Source organism: Trichomycterus rosablanca, chromosome 13 (genome assembly GCF_030014385.1).
Source record: "Trichomycterus rosablanca isolate fTriRos1 chromosome 13, fTriRos1.hap1, whole genome shotgun sequence".
In the NCBI taxonomy this organism is placed as follows: Eukaryota; Metazoa; Chordata; class Actinopteri; order Siluriformes; family Trichomycteridae; genus Trichomycterus; species Trichomycterus rosablanca.
Window position 1 is genome coordinate 5,167,872 of NC_086000.1, and position 19,977 is coordinate 5,187,848.

Sequence of the window (19,977 nt, forward strand, 5' to 3'; positions counted from 1 at the left end):
ATTTGTCATATATACATATACACGTCATACGAACTCCTCTGGAGCTGAGAGGGTTAGGGGCCTTGCTTAAGGGCCCAACAGTGGCTGCATGGCAGAGCTGGGATTTCAGTTGATAGCCCACAGCTCTACCCACTAGGCTACCACTGTCCGATTAGCTGTTGTTCAAGGGATGCAGGAAGCATTAATTTATATAATAAATACCATCTTATAGAGTCTAAGCTTACTTATTGTTTAATCCTAACATCAGTGCTTGCAGAATTCTTTTCAAACATTAGTCTCATGTCTAAAGTCTTTCTTTTATTGTTCTGAGTTTGTCTAAGCATTATTCCGGTCTGGTTCAGCTGAATAAGGTAAGACAAAACCTGTTCTAGTCTGTGTGCTTAAATAGATTTAAACAATTCATAATCCAAACAGGATTAGCGCTAAATGGCTTGAATTTATTCTTACATGTAGAATAACGTAGTATATCCTTGCCTTTCTTTGGTACTAGTAAAATAATTGCTTTCCCTTAGAAGTGAGGTCTCTTTCCTGCTTCCGATGCTCTATTTAAAGCTGATAATACAGGCATGAGCTGTGTTTACAGTGATTTATACCACTTTGATGGTATAAATCAGCCGTCTGTACCTTAGGATTTCCGAGGGTTTAATCCATTAATGGCCAGATTCAGTTCCTCCACTGCTATCTCTACTTTGGCATTCTTAATTGCTCTGAGTAATGGTCGTTTAAGAAACGTGAAAACAGTAAATTACTTAAATTTACAGGTAAAAACAGCCTCTTGTTTCTTGTATTCAGGTTCCTAATCTTATTCACATTTACGTTTTTGGCATTTAGCAGACGCCTTTATCCAAAGCGACTTACGTTACAGTGACAGTATACAGTCTGAGCAATTGAGGGTTAAGGGCCTTGCTTAAGGGCCCAACAGCAGCAACCAGGTAGTGGTGGGGCTTGAACCAGCAACTTTCTGATTACTAGTTCAGTACCTTAACCACTAGGCTACGGCTTGTCCCTAATCTTATAAACAGTGTTACACACTAGCTGTCATTTGTAGACCTAGCTTTGTAACCAGCAAAGCCAACCAGCGCTGACATACCGGTTAAAATCTTAGTGGTGCTACCAACCAGCCGGGTGTCTACACAGACATGGTTGCCTTTGACAGACAAGGTGGAGTCACCGGCGCCCTACCCCGGGTGTTCCTGTGAGCCTGCCCAGGATAAAGCATTTGATAAGAATTAAATCAGAAGCGTGAATCCCCACAGAATGACCGACGTGACAGGTGTGACAGCCAACGACAATTAAACACTAATAGCTGTGTGTGAGGGAGGGACGGACAGACAGGGTCTCTTCCTACTGCTGCTGCAATATGCGATCTTCGAGATTGGTCCGGGCGCCTGGCACGACTGGGGTTCTGTACCTTAAGGCACACAGTAACACCCACACATACACACGTGTTCACCTATAGGGCAATTCAGTGTCTCCAATTAACTGCATGTTTTTGGACTGTAGGAGGAAACCGGAGCTCCCAGAGGAAACCCATACTGACACGGGGAGAACATGATCCACACAGAACTGCCCTTGATGAGCTGAGCTGACTGTTCTTGTACTGATTGTTTGCATTGGGGTACATGTTATGCATCACGGGACACAAGACTTTTTTTTTTACAAGTTGCTCAGATATACTGTATATACTGTTAATATACAGTACATCCATTCCTGCATTTCAGGCCTGCAACACATTCCAAAAAAAAGTTGGGACGGGGGCAATTTAGGGCTAGTAATGAGGTGAAAAAGCTAAATAATGATGTGATTCCAAACAGATGATTGTAATCATGGTTTGGTACAAAAGCAGCATCCAGGAGAGGCTGAGTCTTTAATTAGTAAAGATGATCAGAGGATTTCCAGTTTGTCAACAAATGTGTGAGAAAATGATTAAAATGTTTAAAAACAATGAACCTCAAAGAAAGATTGGAAGGGATTTGCATATTTCTCCCTCTACAGTGCATAATATTATTAAACTATTCAAGGAATCAGGAGGAATTTCAGTGCGTAAAGGCCAAGGGCGCAAGCTTAACCTGAACACCTGTGATCTTCCATCCCTCAGACGGCACTGCATCAAGAACCACCACTCAACAATAGCTGATATAACCACATGGGTGAGGGATTACTTTGGCAAACCTTTGTCCAGCACTACAATACAGAGTTACATGCACAAACACCACTTAAAACTTTACTGTGCAAAAAAGAATTCTGCCTTATGTTAACCATGTCCAGAAGCGGCGTCAACTTTTTAGGCTTGGAGGCATCTAGGATGGACCATCACACAGTGGAAACGTGTATTGTGGTCAGATGAATCAGCATTCCAGGTCTTTTTGGAAAAAAAAGGACACCGTGTGCTCCGGACCAAAGACGAAAAGGACCATCATGTTATCATGTTATATAATCATGGTATGTGGGGGGGGTGTCAGTGCCCTTGGTAAAGGTCATTTACACTTCTGTGATGGCAGCATTAATGCAGAAAAGTACATCGAGATCTTAGAGCAACATGTGCTGCCTTCAAGACTCGTCTTTTCCTTTACAAAGGCATGGCTGTGGAAGAAGAGGGTACGGGTACTGGACTGGCCTGCCTGCAGTCCTGACCTGTCCTCAATAGAGAACGTGTGGAGGATTTTTGAACGGAAAATGTGACGACGACGACGACCCCGTACTGGTGCACATGTTAAGACGTGGGACAAAATAAAAGCTGAAACACTAAATCGCTTGGTATCCTCTGTGCCAAAACGCCTTTTAAGTGTGGTGAAAATGAATAGCAACATTACAAAGTGGTAAATGCTTTACTGCCCCAACTTTTTTTGGAATGTAAATGTAAGAATTTGCATTTTCCATGCTGTCCCAACTTTTTCTGATTTGGGGTTGTAGACAAAATAAATACAAAAATAAACAAATTATACAGCTTTACCTTGAATGTGTCCCAAAGAAAAACTCATCTACTTTGTAGCTTTGTATATATGCGATCGAAAATCTGTTAATCACCGCATGGTCCGAAAAAGAGCTCAAAGCAACATCACAGAAAGCAAATGACTCCTCTAGCAGGTGAGCGTGTTAACAACGCGTTAACATGAAGTCTCCAGCCGGGATGCTGTAGGCTGTTAACTATTTTCGGGGAAAATAAAGGCGCGTTATTTGTGCAGGCTTGTGGTTGATCTCTGTGGTCGGTCTGTTTCTGACCTTGTGCTAGCTGGTGGGTGGTGGCATATTGAATCCTCTGCAGCTGCGAGACGAATGCAGGAAGGTATTTATAGCCGACGCGGAAAAGCGTAGCGTTATTGCTAATTGTTAAACGCGGTCAGTCCGTAACCATGAGCCAAAAAAAAAACCTGCCCAGACAAACACGGCATCGTAAGCGAAGATCCTTTTGAAAGAGCGGTACTGGCGCTCGGGTTTATCAGGCGAAGAAGGTCCATGCGACAGCCATTAGGCTCCCTGCCAGAAATCCAGTCTGTGTGATTAGCTTCCCCACTCTGCTGTTGTTTTACTTCATCATCCATCACACACACACATACACACACACACACACACACTGGCCTTCCCTGCGTTTCCAATACCCTGCCTGACTCTACTGAATACCAAGCAATCCGCTCTCCCCAGTCTAGTCGTTCATTCTCGATCACAAACCATAACGTTCACGACTGGGTTAATCATTTCTTATTACCGTTCACCCCAGGCGGCAGGCGTCTAATCATGATAGTTATCTGACTCTTTACTTCATTTTGAATACCCCCGAATGTGACATGACACGTGCGAAGTGAATCGAAGAACCATGATGAATGAAGATCATGAGGATACAGAACAGTGCAGAACCTCACACGGTCGTGATTCGTTACCTACAGCGGTACTTCTGAACCCTTTTATTAAACCAGGACGCAAAAACGGCGCCTATAGAAATTCATACATCTTAAAAATAGACGCGTCTTATCCTGCGGGCTCGCCGACAGCGATGTGACAAAGCAACCGACTCATTCATTTTTAATTAGAGATGCAATTTCCAGTAACAAAGTTAAGCAAAGTTGAACTATTTTGTTCATGTTTATTAGTCCTCCATTGCTGGTGACCCTGATCGGGTCCAAGGTTTGTTTGTTTTTGTTTATTGCCATTCCAGCTCAATTTGGCTATGTACATGGCATTAAATGTGGGTTCAAAAACCAAGTTTAAGTTAAATCAAAATTGATGTACTATATTTGGTTTTTTATTTTTAGATAATTCAAGAAATTAAGTATTTTTTGTGGATTATTGTGGATCGGGTCCAAGGAGGGTAGATTTTCCTATTTTATATTTACCTTAGACAAGTGTGTGGGCCACGACCCCGTTTTATTTGCCTACACTTTGGTGGATTCGCACGTAAAACCAGTCGCGTGCATGGAGAGTCATGCACCGATCTTCACATACCTCCACTTTTGTATTGGTATCTCTGGCTACTAACTAGAGTCCGTGCATGACCTACGTCATATTTGTGTAAAAGTTAAAATAAAAACAGCAGTTTTGCATAAGTGTGATGATGTAGGTTCTGTATTTATTCCTTTAGAATATTTATTTCACAGTCTGAGCATTGTTATTTAGATAGCTAGTTTAACCATGGTGCATTGAGACTACTGCTTAGTTGTTTGAGAGGAGAAATGACGGTATCGGATTGGTATTGGTATCGGACATAAAAAAGTGGTATCGAGCCAGCCCTACACAGTATAATGTAGTGAATAGCGTAGTACTGTAGAACAGTAAGAAAAACATTAGCACTGTGAGCAGAACCAGTTCAGCATGCTGAATGTAGATTAAAACAGGGTCTGTAGTAAAAGGTTCATTACAATAGCTAACCATAAGATGCTAATCATAATTATTAAAGATGCAGTCGGAATATTAAGTGAAGTTATTATATTACCGCTGAATTGAAACGCAACCACTACAGCGGAAAAAAGTGAAATCCAATACACGTCATTGCTTCTACATAATGACATGCAGCATACGTACCAAAATGAAAAGCTAAATATCCAATGCATTGATTTAACGTTGCTCAGCCTGTTAGCAATAAAAAACAATACATGTAAATGCTGAATTCAATACAAATCAGCTTGAAATGCAATCAACTCGTGTGGTGCTTTGAATGAGCACTGTATTTCAATCCAAGCAGTGCTGTATTCGTGCCACAATGAAAAGTAAGCACTGTCCAATCGCAATCCTCTACCGAATTTGGGGCGTGATTTATGGGCTGTGCAGACGCAATCGATCACATGATACAAGCAAAGTTCAACTGCAACGAGGTGTCCATTAGCCCATAGCTATTTTACTGCGAGGACCTGTCCCGTGTTGTCTAAGAGCCACTCAACTTTGAAAAGCACATAGTCGCCTGTATTTAGGCAGTAGGCAGCAAGGTAGCTCACTAGGTTTTACATACATAGTGATTGGAGTTCAATCTAGGTCTCACCTGATCTTAAATAATTTGCAAATGCCGCTTGGTGGTGCTTCATCATGCCATGCTGCCACACAGATGCCAGCCTCATGTAAAGCTTATACGATTGCTGTCACATGCACAGACCAACCAATCTCAGCCATAAACACCTTTAAAGTTGCCATCAGCTTTCCTGGTCGATATTGAGAGGGCCTGATCTAGGTATGAATTCTAAATACTCCTCTGAACGGTACTTTTAGGAACTTGAGCCTTTCCACAAATTCAACTCCCAAAGCCGTTTCGTTACCTACAGCGGTACTTCTGAACCCTTTTATTAAACCAGGACGCAAAAACGGCACCTATAGGAATTCATACATCTTAAAAATAGACGCGTCTTATCCTGCGGGCTCGCCGACAGCGATGTGACAAAGCAACCGACTCATTCATTTTTAATTAGAGATGCAATTTCCAGTAACAAAGTTAAGCAAAGTTGAACTATTTTGTTCATGCTTATTAGTCCTCCATTGCTGGTGACCCTGATCGGGTCCAAGGTTTGTTTGTTTGTTTGTTTTTTGTTTATTGCCATTCCAGCTCAATTTGGCTATGTACATGGCATTAAATGTGGGTTCAAAAACCAAGTTTAAGTTAAATCAAAATTGATGTACTATATTTGGTTTTTTATTTTTAGATAATTCAAGAAATTAAGTATTTTTTGTGGATTATTGTGGATCGGGTCCAAGGAGGGTAGATTTTCCTATTTTATATTTACCTTAGACAAGTGTGTGGGCCACGACCCCGTTTTATTTGCCTACACTTTGGTGGATTCGCACGTAAAACCAGTCGCGTGCATGGAGAGTCATGCACCGATCTTCACATACCTCCACTTTTGTATTGGTATCTCTGGCTACTAACTAGAGTCCGTGCATGACCTACGTCATATTTGTGTAAAAGTTAAAATAAAAACAGCAGTTTTGCATAAGTGTGATGATGTAGGTTCTGTATTTATTCCTTTAGAATATTTATTTCACAGTCTGAGCATTGTTATTTAGATAGCTAGTTTAACCATGGTGCATTGAGACTACTGCTTAGTTGTTTGAGAGGAGAAATGACGGTATCGGATTGGTATTGGTATCGGACATAAAAAAGTGGTATCGAGCCAGCCCTACACAGTATAATGTAGTGAATAGCGTAGTACTGTAGAACAGTAAGAAAAACATTAGCACTGTGAGCAGAACCAGTTCAGCATGCTGAATGTAGATTAAAACAGGGTCTGTAGTAAAAGGTTCATTACAATAGCTAACCATAAGATGCTAATCATAATTATTAAAGATGCAGTCGGAATATTAAGTGAAGTTATTATATTACCGCTGAATTGAAACGCAACCACTACAGCGGAAAAAAGTGAAATCCAATACACGTCATTGCTTCTACATAATGACATGCAGCATACGTACCAAAATGAAAAGCTAAATATCCAATGCATTGATTTAACGTTGCTCAGCCTGTTAGCAATAAAAAACAATACATGTAAATGCTGAATTCAATACAAATCAGCTTGAAATGCAATCAACTCGTGTGGTGCTTTGAATGAGCACTGTATTTCAATCCAAGCAGTGCTGTATTCGTGCCACAATGAAAAGTAAGCACTGTCCAATCGCAATCCTCTACCGAATTTGGGGCGTGATTTATGGGCTGTGCAGACGCAATCGATCACATGATACAAGCAAAGTTCAACTGCAACGAGGTGTCCATTAGCCCATAGCTATTTTACTGCGAGGACCTGTCCCGTGTTGTCTAAGAGCCACTCAACTTTGAAAAGCACATAGTCGCCTGTATTTAGGCAGTAGGCAGCAAGGTAGCTCACTAGGTTTTACATACATAGTGATTGGAGTTCAATCTAGGTCTCACCTGATCTTAAATAATTTGCAAATGCCGCTTGGTGGTGCTTCATCATGCCATGCTGCCACACAGATGCCAGCCTCATGTAAAGCTTATACGATTGCTGTCACATGCACAGACCAACCAATCTCAGCCATAAACACCTTTAAAGTTGCCATCAGCTTTCCTGGTCGATATTGAGAGGGCCTGATCTAGGTATGAATTCTAAATACTCCTCTGAACGGTACTTTTAGGAACTTGAGCCTTTCCACAAATTCAACTCCCAAAGCCGTTTCGTTACCTACAGCGGTACTTCTGAACCCTTTTATTAAACCAGGACGCAAAAACGGCACCTATAGGAATTCATACATCTTAAAAATAGACGCGTCTTATCCTGCGGGCTCGCCGACAGCGATGTGACAAAGCAACCGACTCATTCATTTTTAATTAGAGATGCAATTTCCAGTAACAAAGTTAAGCAAAGTTGAACTATTTTGTTCATGCTTATTAGTCCTCCATAGCTGGTGACCCTGATCGGGTCCAAGGTTTGTTTGTTTGTTTGTTTGTTTTTGTTTATTGCCATTCCAGCTCAATTTGGCTATGTACATGGCATTAAATGTGGGTTCAAAAACCAAGTTTAAGTTAAATCAAAATTGATGTACTATATTTGTCTTTTTATTTTCAGATAATTCAAGAAATTAAGTATTTTTTGTGGATTATTGTGGATCGGGTCCAAGGAGGGTAGATTTTCCTATTTTATATTTACCTTAGACAAGTGTGTGGGCCACGACCCAGTTTTATTTGCCTACACTTTGGTGGATTCGCACGTAAAACCAGTCGCACGTAAAACCAGCAGTGACAGTGAGGTGTTTAAAAACTCCATCAGTGCTGCTGTGTCTGATCCACTCATACCAGCACAACACACACTAACACACCACCACCATGTCAGTGTCACTGCAGTGCTGAGAATGATCCACCACCTAAATAATACCTGATCTGTGGTGGTCCTGGCCATTGAAGAACAGCATGAAAGCAGGTTAAAACAGTATGTAGAGAAATAGATGGACTACAGTCAGTAACTGTAGGATTACAAAGTGCTCCTATATGGTAAGTGGAACATGAGTGTAGAAACAAGGAGGTGGTTTTAATGTTATGGCTGAGTAGTGTATCACTTTGTCATTAAGGTTTGTGTGTTAAATGCAGCTGTGACATGTGACACGTGTGAGGACTTTACTATGCTACGATGATTTTCTATAAGCAACGTAAATCTGAAACACCACACAGCCCTAAAACAGGCCTATTTAGCAGGCGGCCGCAGGCCAGATGTGTTCTGGCTCAGTGATTCATGCAGCCTGCTGGACTGCAACCGATTAACAAGTCATCCTGGTCAATAATAATACGGAATGCAGAACATTCAAATGTTCAAATCGGACTTCCTGACATGGTACGTGTGAGTGAAATGAATGAAATTCGGATGCAAAGAGTAGCCCGGCAGAAACGAAACCTTAAATGGACTGGCTGTCTCCCGAACGCAGCACGTTAATTTCTAAACAGTTTATTAAAACAGACACCAGTGAGAATATAATAATTTGAATGTAATAAAGAGCCATTAAAGCCGGTGATGGAGCGTTTGAGAGTGAATTACAGGAATAATGATGAGCGCTCACTGTCACACATCCAATGTGGATATTGAGATACATACAGCCTATATACATTTTTATTGCTCTGTCTTTGTCTTTCACGCTTTCACAGCATGTAGAACAGATGTACAACCCCAAATCAGAAAAAGTTGGGACAGTATGGAAAATGCAAATAAAATAAAAGTGCAGTGTTCCTTAAATTTACTTTGACTTTTATTTGATTGCAGACAATTTGAACCTGAGATATTTCATGTTTTATCTGCTCAACTTCATTTCACTTGTTAATATACATTCATTCCTGCATTTCAGGCCTACAACACATTCCAAAAAAAGTTTTGGACAAGGGGCAATTTAGGGCTAGTAATGAGGTGAAAAAACTAAATAATGATGTTATTCCACTGTGTGAGAAAATGATTGAAATGAACCTCAAAGAAAGATTGGAAGGGGTTTGCATATTTCTCCCTCTACAGTGCATAATATCATTAAACCATTCAAGGAATCGGGAGGAATTTCAGTGCGTAAAGGCCAAGGGTGCAAGCTTAAGCTGAACACCTGTGATCTTCGATCACTCAGACGGCACTGCATCAAGAATCGCCACTCAACAATAGCTGATATAACCACATGGGTGAGGGATTACTTTGGCAAACCTTTGTCCAGCACTACAATACAGAGTTACATGCACAAATGCCACTTAAAACTTTACTGTGCAAAAAAGAAGCCTTATGTTAACCATGTCCAGAAGCGGCGTCGACTTCTCTGGGCTCGGAGGCATCTAGGATGGACCATCACACAGTGAAAACGTGTATTGTGGTCAGATGAATCAGCATTCCAGGTCTTTTTTGGAAAAAAATGGACGCCGTGTGCTCCGGATCAAATACGAAAAGGACCATCCAGACTGTTATCAGGAACAAGTCCAAAAGCCAGGGTCTGTCATGGTATGGGGCTGTGTCAGTGCCCTTGGCAAAGGTCATTTACACTTCTGTGATGCAGCATTAATGCAGAAAAGTACATCGAGATCTTAGAGCAACATGTGCTGCCTTCAAGACGTCGTCTTTTCCAGGGACGTCCATGCATTTTTCAACAAGATGATGCAAAACCACATGCTGCACACGAAGAGGGTACGGGTACTGGACTGGCCTGCCTGCAGTCCTGACCTGTCCCCAATAGAGAACCCCGTACTGTTGCACATCTTAAGACGTGTTTGCAGGAAGAATGAGACAAAATAAAAGCTGAAACACTAAATCACTTGGTCTCCTCGGTGCCAAAACATCTTTTAAGTGTGGTGAAAAGGAATAGCAACATTACAAAGTGGTAAATGCTTTACTGTCCCAACTTTTTTTGGAATGTGTTGCAGGCCTGAAATGCCTATTAACAAATGAAATAAAGTTGACCAGACAAAACATGAAATATCTCAGATTCATCATGTCTGCAATGAAATAAAAGTCAAAGTAAATGTAAGGAACTCTGCATTTTTACATACTGTCCCAACTTTTTCTGATTTGGGGTTGTATTTGGTAAATAGAAACAAAGTTGGAATTTGATGTCTGCAACACACTCCAAAAGAATCGGGACAGAGGTGTGTTTGTCACTATGTTGCATCAACTTCTGCAGACAAACAAAAGCGCTCTGTGTCTACAAAGCCACGCGATTGTGGCGTGTGGAAATGAGACCTGGTATCATCTTGCTGAAATAACATTCCGGGAAAATATGTCACCTTAATGGCAGCATGTGTCTCTCAAAAAATCCATCAATGGTACATTCACACATATGCAAATCACTCATGCCGTGGGCACTGATGCATCCTCATACCATGACATGTTGGCTTTTAAACAGTTGCTGATAACAGTATGAACGGTCCCTTTGTCTTTGACCATGCCTTGACGGGTCAGGGCTGTTTTAGCAGCAAAAGGGGGACCAAGACAATATTAGGAAGGTGGTCATAATGTTATGCCTCATCGGTGTAGCTCACTGTGCTCCGACTCTTCTTCACGTCCATCACTTAACTCCGTTCTTAACTCAACTCAAGACACGTAGAGCTTTATAAGACAGACAGTAGCGCAGTAGCCCATTACAGAGAGTTCAAGCTATTAAGTGCAAATCTCGGCGATACCGGCCTGGCCGGCTACTTACCAGCCACAATTGGCCATGTCTGAGGAAGGGAAGGTCAGACAGGGTTTCTCATTATTGCCATTAAAAAAACGCCAACATCTGATGCCTGGTAGAGGATTCAAAGCATGGACTTTGTGTATGCGGTACAGCTCAGTGTGAGGATCCACTGCTGGCTGGAACAGGAATTGGAGCAGGGAATTGGAAATGACTAATCTGTGAGGATAAGTGTGAACAATGCAAGAAAGAAAAATAAAAGAAGCATCACAACTGTTTGCTTTGTTTTCTCTGTGTGTGTGTGTTTAGAGACTTTACACACCACTTGCGGATTATGATCTTCAGCAGAGTCAATTCTCCTATCACTAATCCTAATTCCTTGTTGATGGTTATGATTTTCTATCTGCCCATATAATTAGGGCCATTCTGAATGAATGTACCAGACGCAGCCAGACGCATTATACAACGGGAAAGTCGAGGAAGATCACTGTACGCATTTTAAAGCAAGTGAGTCTGTAGGTACAAAGTACACTGATCAGCCATAACATTAAAACCACCTCCTTGTTCCTACACTCATGCTCCACTTACCACATAGAAGCACTTTGTAGTTCTACGATTACTATCTGTAGTCCATCTGTTTCTCTGTGCTGGTATGAGCGGATCAGACACAGCAGAGCTAGTTGGTCCACCTTGTAGATGTAAAGTCAGAGACTCATTGTAAATTGTGGATTACATTGTCGTGGGTTTTAAGGCTGACTTGCAAGAAGCTGACACCTTCAATCTAAAGTCCAGATCAGATCAAGTTGCCTGACCACAATGACCAGAAGTATGTTTGGACCGGAGGACACTGTAATTGCCGTCAAGCACAGTGGGGCTATTTTAAACGTGCACTGCAGAAACCTCAAAAATGAAAGTAAGGCAAGAATAAAACGTGCAGTTTCGGGTTGCGGTACTTGTAGTCAAATTTTAGCAGTATTGGTTTTGACTTTCGTAAGACTTAGGGACCATAACTGACACGTTTTACTGAGTTCCGCAAGAGCACACAGAAGAAGCAATGCCCTACATCAGACGAGTCTAAAATTCGAACCCAGGTGGACCCACGTGCCCCTTCCAACATGAGCCACTTCTTTTCACCTGTCTGAAGCGGGTGCACACAAAGAGCAGTATTTGCATACGAAGTGTCACGCACTACTCTCCATTATTCACCACCTACCTCACCAGAAAGAGCAGATGTAGCTCAGTGGTTAAGGTAGCTAACTAGTAATCATAAGGTCAATGGTTCAAGGCTCAGCACCGCTTAAACAGGCTTTGTTTGTTTATTAGGATTGTAACGTCATGTTTTACATTTTGGTTACATTTATGACAGGAACGGTAGTTTCTCATTACACCAGATTCATCACCCAGTTTAATGTCAAACACAGTCATGGACAATTTCGTATCTCCAATTCACCTCACTGCATGTGTCTGGACTGTCGGAGGAAACCGGAACACCTGGAGGAAACCCACGTAGGCACGGGGAGAACATGCAAACTCCACACAAAGAAAGGACCTGGACCGCCCCACCTGGAGATCGAACCCAGGGCCTTCGAACAGGCTTTGTAAATGTTTCAGGTAAAACACAACACGGTCAGCCTACTTAAACATAATAGCACCGGCTGTGGTTGTAAACTTTGATTGCTCTTTCCTTATCTCCCATGTCCAACCTTATTCAGCTACAGCTGTCACTGAGGATGACGCACTTCGTTACTGGTACCGGGAAACTCAGTGTGTCTAGATGCACTGATCTCATAGCATGGCAAGACAGCATGGTAAATGTCCAGTATGTGTCCGTTGTTTACATAACGAAGCGCAATACAAAAGATCAGAAGGGCCGCGAATCATAGTTTGAATAATGCTGTCGGTTCAAAAGCTCATTTGGAATCATTTCCAACATCTGATGGTTGATTTCAACTGACAGTGGCGGCTCTGATCTCTACACATGAGAGCTCAGACTACTAAATTGAGACTCAACCTCAGAGCACACGAGCGTCATTCTAACTTGAGCAGAAAGCTTTATGGACTTAAAACTCCTGTGCATTAAAATCACCAACGGAAGCTGCTCAGTGTTAGTATGTACACCGATCAGCCATAACATTAAAACCACCTCCTTGTTTCTACACTCACTGTCTATTTTATCAGCTCCACTTACCATATAGAAGCACTTTGTAGTTCTACAATTACTGACTGTAGTCCATCTGTTTCTCTGCATGCTTTGTTAGCCCCCTTTCATGCTGTTCTTCAATAGTCAGGTGGTGGATCATTCTCAGCACTGCAGTGACACTGACATGGTGGTGGTGTGTTAGTGTGTGTTGTGCTGGTATGAGTGGATCAGACTAGAATAGAGAATAGTCCACCAACCAAAAATATCCAGCCAACAGAGCCCCGTGGGCAGCGTCCTGTGACCACTGATGAAGGTCTAGAAGATGACCGACTCAAACAGCAGCAATAGATGAGCGATCGTCTCTGACTTTACATCTACAAGGTGGACCAACTAGGTAGGAGTGTCTAATAGAGTGGACAGTGAGTGGACACAGTATTTAAAAACTCCAGCAGCACTGCTGTGTCTGATCCGCTCATACCAGCACAACACACACTGACACACCGCCACCATGTCAGTGTCACTGCAGTGCTGAGAATGATCCACCACCGAAAAAAAAAAAGAACAGGGTGAAAGGGGGCTAACAAAGCAAGCAGAGAAACAGATGGACTACAGTCAGTAGTTGTAGAACTACAAAGTGCTTCTATATGGTAAGTGGAGCTGATAAAATGGACAGTGAGTGCAGAAACAAGGAGGGGGTTTAATGTTATGGCTGATCAGTGTAGATCTAAATGTACTGATGTGGATATTTTGTATCATGTTCTATTATAAAAGGTAAAATTCTGCATATCATCGTATAATAACAACTAAGTCATTATAATTAACAAGTTTAGTCAGCGCTTGTAATGAATTGTTCCCTTCTGGCTACAATATATATAAAATCTCCATTTATAATGCTGAACTGCTTCTGCTCACAATGCTAATGTTCATCTAACCGTTCTACATCACTGCCCTGTTTACTATATCATGCTGTTTTTCATTTGCTAAAGTATAAATAGTAGGGATGCAATTTTGCTAATTCTACTAACTGATAATTGAAAAGCTTTTAGTGCCCCATTACAATATAGAATACATCACAGAGCTTCATGTCAACAAGTCTTTAGGCTTTACATTTAATAAAAAACAGCACAATGTAGTGAACGTGGCAGTGATATAGAACAGGAGGATTGACATCAGCACAGTGCAGAGTCGGTAGCCAACAGTTCATTACGAGTGCTAAGTAAACATGCTAATCATAGTGAATAACGCAGACGTGGTATACTAAAGCGTTACATTATTAGTGTAATTATAACAAGATAACAAGCAGAGTTTAACCTTTATACTGGAACATGATGCAAAATATCCATATCATTACATTCAGATCTACACTGATCAGCCATAACATTAAAACCACCTCCTTGTTTCTACACTCACTGTCCATTTTATCAGCTCCACTTACCATATAGAAGCACTTTGTAGTTCTACAATTACTGACTGTACTCCATCTATTTCTCTACATATTTTTTAACCTGCTTTCACCCTGTTCTTCAATGGTCAGGACCCCCACAGAGCAGGTATTATTTAGGTGGTGGATGATTCTCAGCACTGCAGTGACACTGACATGGTGGTGGTGTGTTAGTGTGTGTTGTGCTAGTATGAGTGGATCAGACACAGCAGCGCTGCTGGAATTTTTAAATACAGTGTCCACTCACTGTCCACTCTATTAGACACTCCTACCTAGTTGGTCCACCTTGTAGATGTAAAGTCAGAGACGATCGCTCATCTGTTGCTGCTGTTTGAGTCGGTCATCTTCTAGACCTTCATCAGTGGACACAGGACGCTGCCCATGGGGCGCTGGACTATTCTCAGTCCAGCAGTGACAGTGAGGTGTTCCACCCAATGATGATCCACCACTTAAATAATACCTGCTCTGTGGGGGTCATGGGAGAGTCCTGACCATTGAAGAACAGCATGAAAGGGGGCTAAGAAAGCATGCAGAGACATATATGGACTACAGTCAGTAATTGTAGAACTACAAGTGCTTCTATATGGTAAGTGGAGATGATAAAATGGACAGTGAGTGTAGAAACAAGTGACACTAAACAGCTTCTGTTTGCAATTTAATTAATTAATTAATTCATGGTTCAAATCATATAAATGCATTAAAAAGTTCCGATTCAGAATCTCTAAATGCAGCGATACACAAAGCTGGCTCATACACACTGAGGGTGGGTGAGTGTGTTTCAAATCGGTGTTTTAAATCTGTACAGACGGTAACTGCGCTCTCTCTTGAAATCAAGCATCAGCAATTGGAAATTCATTTAAATGACATTTTAACCAATAGTATTCATCTCTGTCCGTTAGTGGTTAACCATTCCTTGCTAAAATAGTAAAATGTAAAACGTGGTTTGGGAACATTAATAATAAATTCAGTCTCTGTATATAGACTGTTTTATTATAAGGAGGTAAAAGAGGTGGCTTTATTTTTCTGTCCTGTCACATTCTTGGAAAAATTGAAGCAAATTCCCACTGCAGGTACTTTGTGCTTTTAATTACAAAGTCTGCTGTTCGGCTGGAGCGCTGTATGAATCTCCCCTCGTCTCAGCCTGCAACTACTTTATCTCTCTCAGAAATAATAGAGATGTGAGGGAAGAAGCACTGTGACATCATTAGATTTTTGCTGGAAACTATACAACAAACAATATATAGTTAGAGAGAGAGAGAGAGAGAGAGAGAGAGAGAGAGAGCTTCAGAATTAATACATTCCTCTAACTCTCAGTAAGGACAAATAAAGACAAACAACCAATATCACTGACATCATTTTAGACTATGCTTTTTCCCTAACTAGGGACAGTGGTAGCCTAATGGGTAGGGCTTTGTGCTACCAATTGAAAGGTTGACTCTGCTATGTAGCGACTGTTGGGCCCTTGAGCAAGCCCTTAACCCTCTCTGCTCCAGGGGCGCTGTGCAATGGCTGCCCCGGCACTCTGACCCCAGCTTTCAAACAAGCTGGGATATGCAAAGAAAGAATTTCATTGTACTGTACATGTGTATATGTAAATATGACAAATAAAGGCATTCTATTCTATATTCTACACACCACAAAGTCGACTCAAAACTGCTTCTTACCCTGCATACTACAGACACAGTGATGCCAATGGTCCAGTTTTCAATTGCTTTCCTTATGAATGCTTTAACTAAAAGCAATGACTTGTTTTACAAGGATCTGGCATTAAACAGCTGTTCATATAAATATATAGAAGCACTTTGTATATATAATTAAATAATAATAATAACCGCTCGGGTGGCGCAGAATGCTAATGCGCTATTACACCACTGTGAAGTGTTCAAACTTGCAAGTTTGAATGCCAGCAGACATTCAGCAGACAATTTGCTGTGTTTGAGGTTGGGAAGGCCTGGTCCGAGCGCCTGCACGAATTGAGGGGGGGTGTCCACATGGAGCTTAACAAGGGTCTGCATATGCGATAGGTCTCTGTGTAGGAACCCGACACTGGCAGGTGATGAGAAGCAGCCACAGATTAGACACAATTCGGATATGACTAAATGGCAAAATATAGAGGGAAAAATACAGAAACAACCCAAACGTGGTTGCCAAATGAAAATAAATGGGGACTGTAATGGCTGTGATACTGATACACAGTCTCCCATTCCTCAATGATGGCACGGACTGAACCATTCAGGCTCCAAGACTATAACAAACCCTGTCGAATAGACATGAGAAATGCAAGGAGAAGCAAAGTATAGACCACACCTGGGCACTGTACGGCCCGCGGGACACATCCAGCCTAGCATGAGGTCAGTGGTAATTAAAAATCAGACGTAAATAAATGTAAATCACAAATGCAATACAACAGGATTGTTTTTATTTTGAAGGGACCGCTATTTCTATCCAGATTCACCGTAATGTGTTGGCGAACTGAGTGTGATTAATAGAGACGGTAAAGTTAGAACAAGACATGAACTTCTAAGTATCTTCTTTACTGAAATCAGATGTAAAGCTGTTTAAGGATCACACTCTACATCTAGGGTTTAAATCGCCATTACGGTTCTAGAACTTGAACCATGCAGTGTGTCACATCTGAAGCTTCGCTAGCTAAACAGCAAAAGCAACAAGGCCTTTTTATATAGTTTTACTCATCAACGACTGGAGCAGTCAAGATCGGCTCTGTAATATCAAACAATAACGAAGGACTGAAAAACAGCAAACAAAATAGCAATAGGACCTTGTGTATAGTTCATTTAATAGTTAAATAGTTAAATGATTAAATAGTTAAATTAAAATATTGATGATGTTTTTACTGCTTCTCATTTTTATTGTCTGATTGTAACATTCATACAAGTAACAGCTTATCAGAACTGTACAATTTACTGCTTTTTAATAAAGAGATACACCGATCAGCCATAACATTAAAACCACCTCCCTGTCCATTTAGAAGCACTTTGTAGTTCTACAATTACTGACTGTAGCCCATCTGTTTCTCTGCATGGATCACTCTCAGCACTGCAGTGACACTGACATGGTGGTGGTGGTGTGTTAGTGTGTGTTGTGCTGGTATGAGTGGATAAGACACAGCACAGCTGATGGAGTTTTTAAAAACCTCACTGTCACTGCTGGACTGAGAATAGTCCACCAACCAAAAACATCCAGCCAACAGCGCCCCGTGGGGAGCGTCCTGTGACCACTGATGAAGGTCTAGATGATGACCAACTCAAACAGCAGCAATAGATGAGCGATCGTCTCTGACTTTACATCTACAAGGTGGACCGACTAGGTAGGAGTGTCACAGTATTTAAAAACGGTCAGTGTCACTGCAGTGCTGAGAATCATCCACCACCTAAATAATACCTGCTCTGTAGTGGTCCTGTGGGGGTCCTGACCATTGAAGAACAGAGTGAAACAGGCTACAGTCAGTAATTTTGGTTTTAACGTTATGGCCGATCAGTGTAACTTTGTAAACTGATGAATCTACCGTTTCTGTCATGAATGTAACCAAAGTGTGTAAAACATGTTAAAATCCTAACAAAACAAACAAACAAACACCAAGTGCACAGGCTGTGCAAAAGGTTTACTGCAACATTATCACTTAAGGCATTATATTTCACAGCATGACTGACAAGTCAATATAAAACACAGATCCTCTGGGCTTTTCATGCTGGCACTCACCACTCACACTGGATTGTCTTATTGGGGAAAATATCATCATTTGTTTGTCGTCTGTCTTCGGAATGCAAGACAACAGATGCCAGGATGATGCTTCATGTCCAGTACTGTCCACTAGCCGTGCTTTGATTGCTAGCTCTATTAAAACCGCAGACACACGAAGACAAAACGCTACACCAGGCCAATAGCATTGACAGCATACACGTTCGTGTGTACATACTGTATTTCGTTTGAATATGGCAGTCGGGAACGGTTATTGCAGCGACCTTTGGTCCTGGTGAACACAGCACAACCGAGTCTGGTTTTATATTATGTATCACTGCTGTTCAATGGTTGACACATTAAGAGAGATGTGGAGCGAAATAACAGCTTGGTGTCTAGAAAACACAACATTTATATATATTTTAACACATTTAGTGTTGTTATTGTTTACCACACGACGACAGGACGCCCACTGTAGCGGTAGCGTTAGCGCGAGCGAGCAGAACGGCGTCCGTTATTTTCGCTCCCTTCAACGGTCGAAGCGGCTAGCAACAGGCCGGGCAAAACACACGTCTTTCTGACCGAACCAACCCCGATTTCTGCCTCTCTGGACCGTACGCGAAGACAAAAAGGCGCTTACCTCGCTCCAGCACCGAATAAACGCGAATTCCTCGAGTGTTGACGGAGATGCTGGTGGCAGGAGATGTATTGTGGAGCCTCGGGCGGAAACAGGAACTGAGAGGAGACCGCGAGCCGGAGACAGGGGGGGACGTGCCGCTGTGTGAACAGTCACCGCTTTAGCTCGCGACAAGTCCTCAGTGCGCATGCGCGACATACAGGGCTCCTTTGAATGGGTTGAATGGACAGTGAGGGGAAACAATGGCTGAGCGCTTTTGTGTTTGTGTCAACTTTCAATGAGCACACAAAATGACGCATGTATTTGTAAGCAAACATTGTTCTTCTTTGTTACACGAATGCGCACAGTTTCAAGCAATGAGTAGCAATCAAGGTAGTTCGCAGAAGAAATGATTAGCCTACTTATAACACTTGACAATAAACAAACATCCTTGTCAATAATAAATATCAAGTACAGTAGACATTTACATTTTCTGCTCTTATCCAGAGCGACTTACAGAAGTGCTTCCATAGTAAACATTTCATCTCTCTAGTTTAAGTAAACAGTCGAAGAACACAAATCTGCTGAAACCTGTTAGAACCAAAGTGGGGTTTTTTTTAGTAAAAATGTTTTTAAAGACAGCAAGAGACTCGGATGTTCGGACAGACAGAGGAAGTTTGTTCCACCACTTGGGTGCCAGTACAGAGAAGAGCCTTGATGCTCGTCTTCCTTTAGTCCTGGGTGGAGGATCAAGTCAAGCGAGACTGGTGGCTCGGAGGTTGCGCGGTACAGAGCGGGGTTTGATTAGACCTCGAAGGTAGCTTGGGGGTAGCTGGTCCGTTTTTGGCTTTGTAGGCGAGCATCAGTGTTTAAAACTGAATGCGCGCAGCTACAGGAAGCCAGTGAAGAGAACGCAGCAGTGGGGTGATGTGGCAGTGTTTAGGTTGGTTAAAAAACAGACGGGCAGCTGCATATTGAATGAGCTGCAGGGGTTTAATAGTAGACCCTTGACTTATGAATTTAATT

General features: G+C 41.8%; 1 protein-coding gene across 3 annotated transcripts in view; it reads right to left on the reverse strand.

Moving 5' to 3' along the window:
- The window catches only part of fut8a (fucosyltransferase 8a (alpha (1,6) fucosyltransferase)), a 77,199-nt gene extending 58,088 nt beyond the window's left edge, over positions 1 to 19,111 (reverse strand). The window contains exon 1 of one of the 3 annotated variants that reach the window (XM_063007343.1): positions 18,976 to 19,111. The gene's annotated coding sequence lies outside the window, so the exon portion shown is untranslated. The remainder of the gene's footprint in view (positions 1 to 18,975) is intronic. The other 2 variants (XM_063007340.1, XM_063007339.1) reach the window with 2 other exon arrangements.
- Between the last annotated feature and the right edge of the window lie 866 nt (positions 19,112 to 19,977).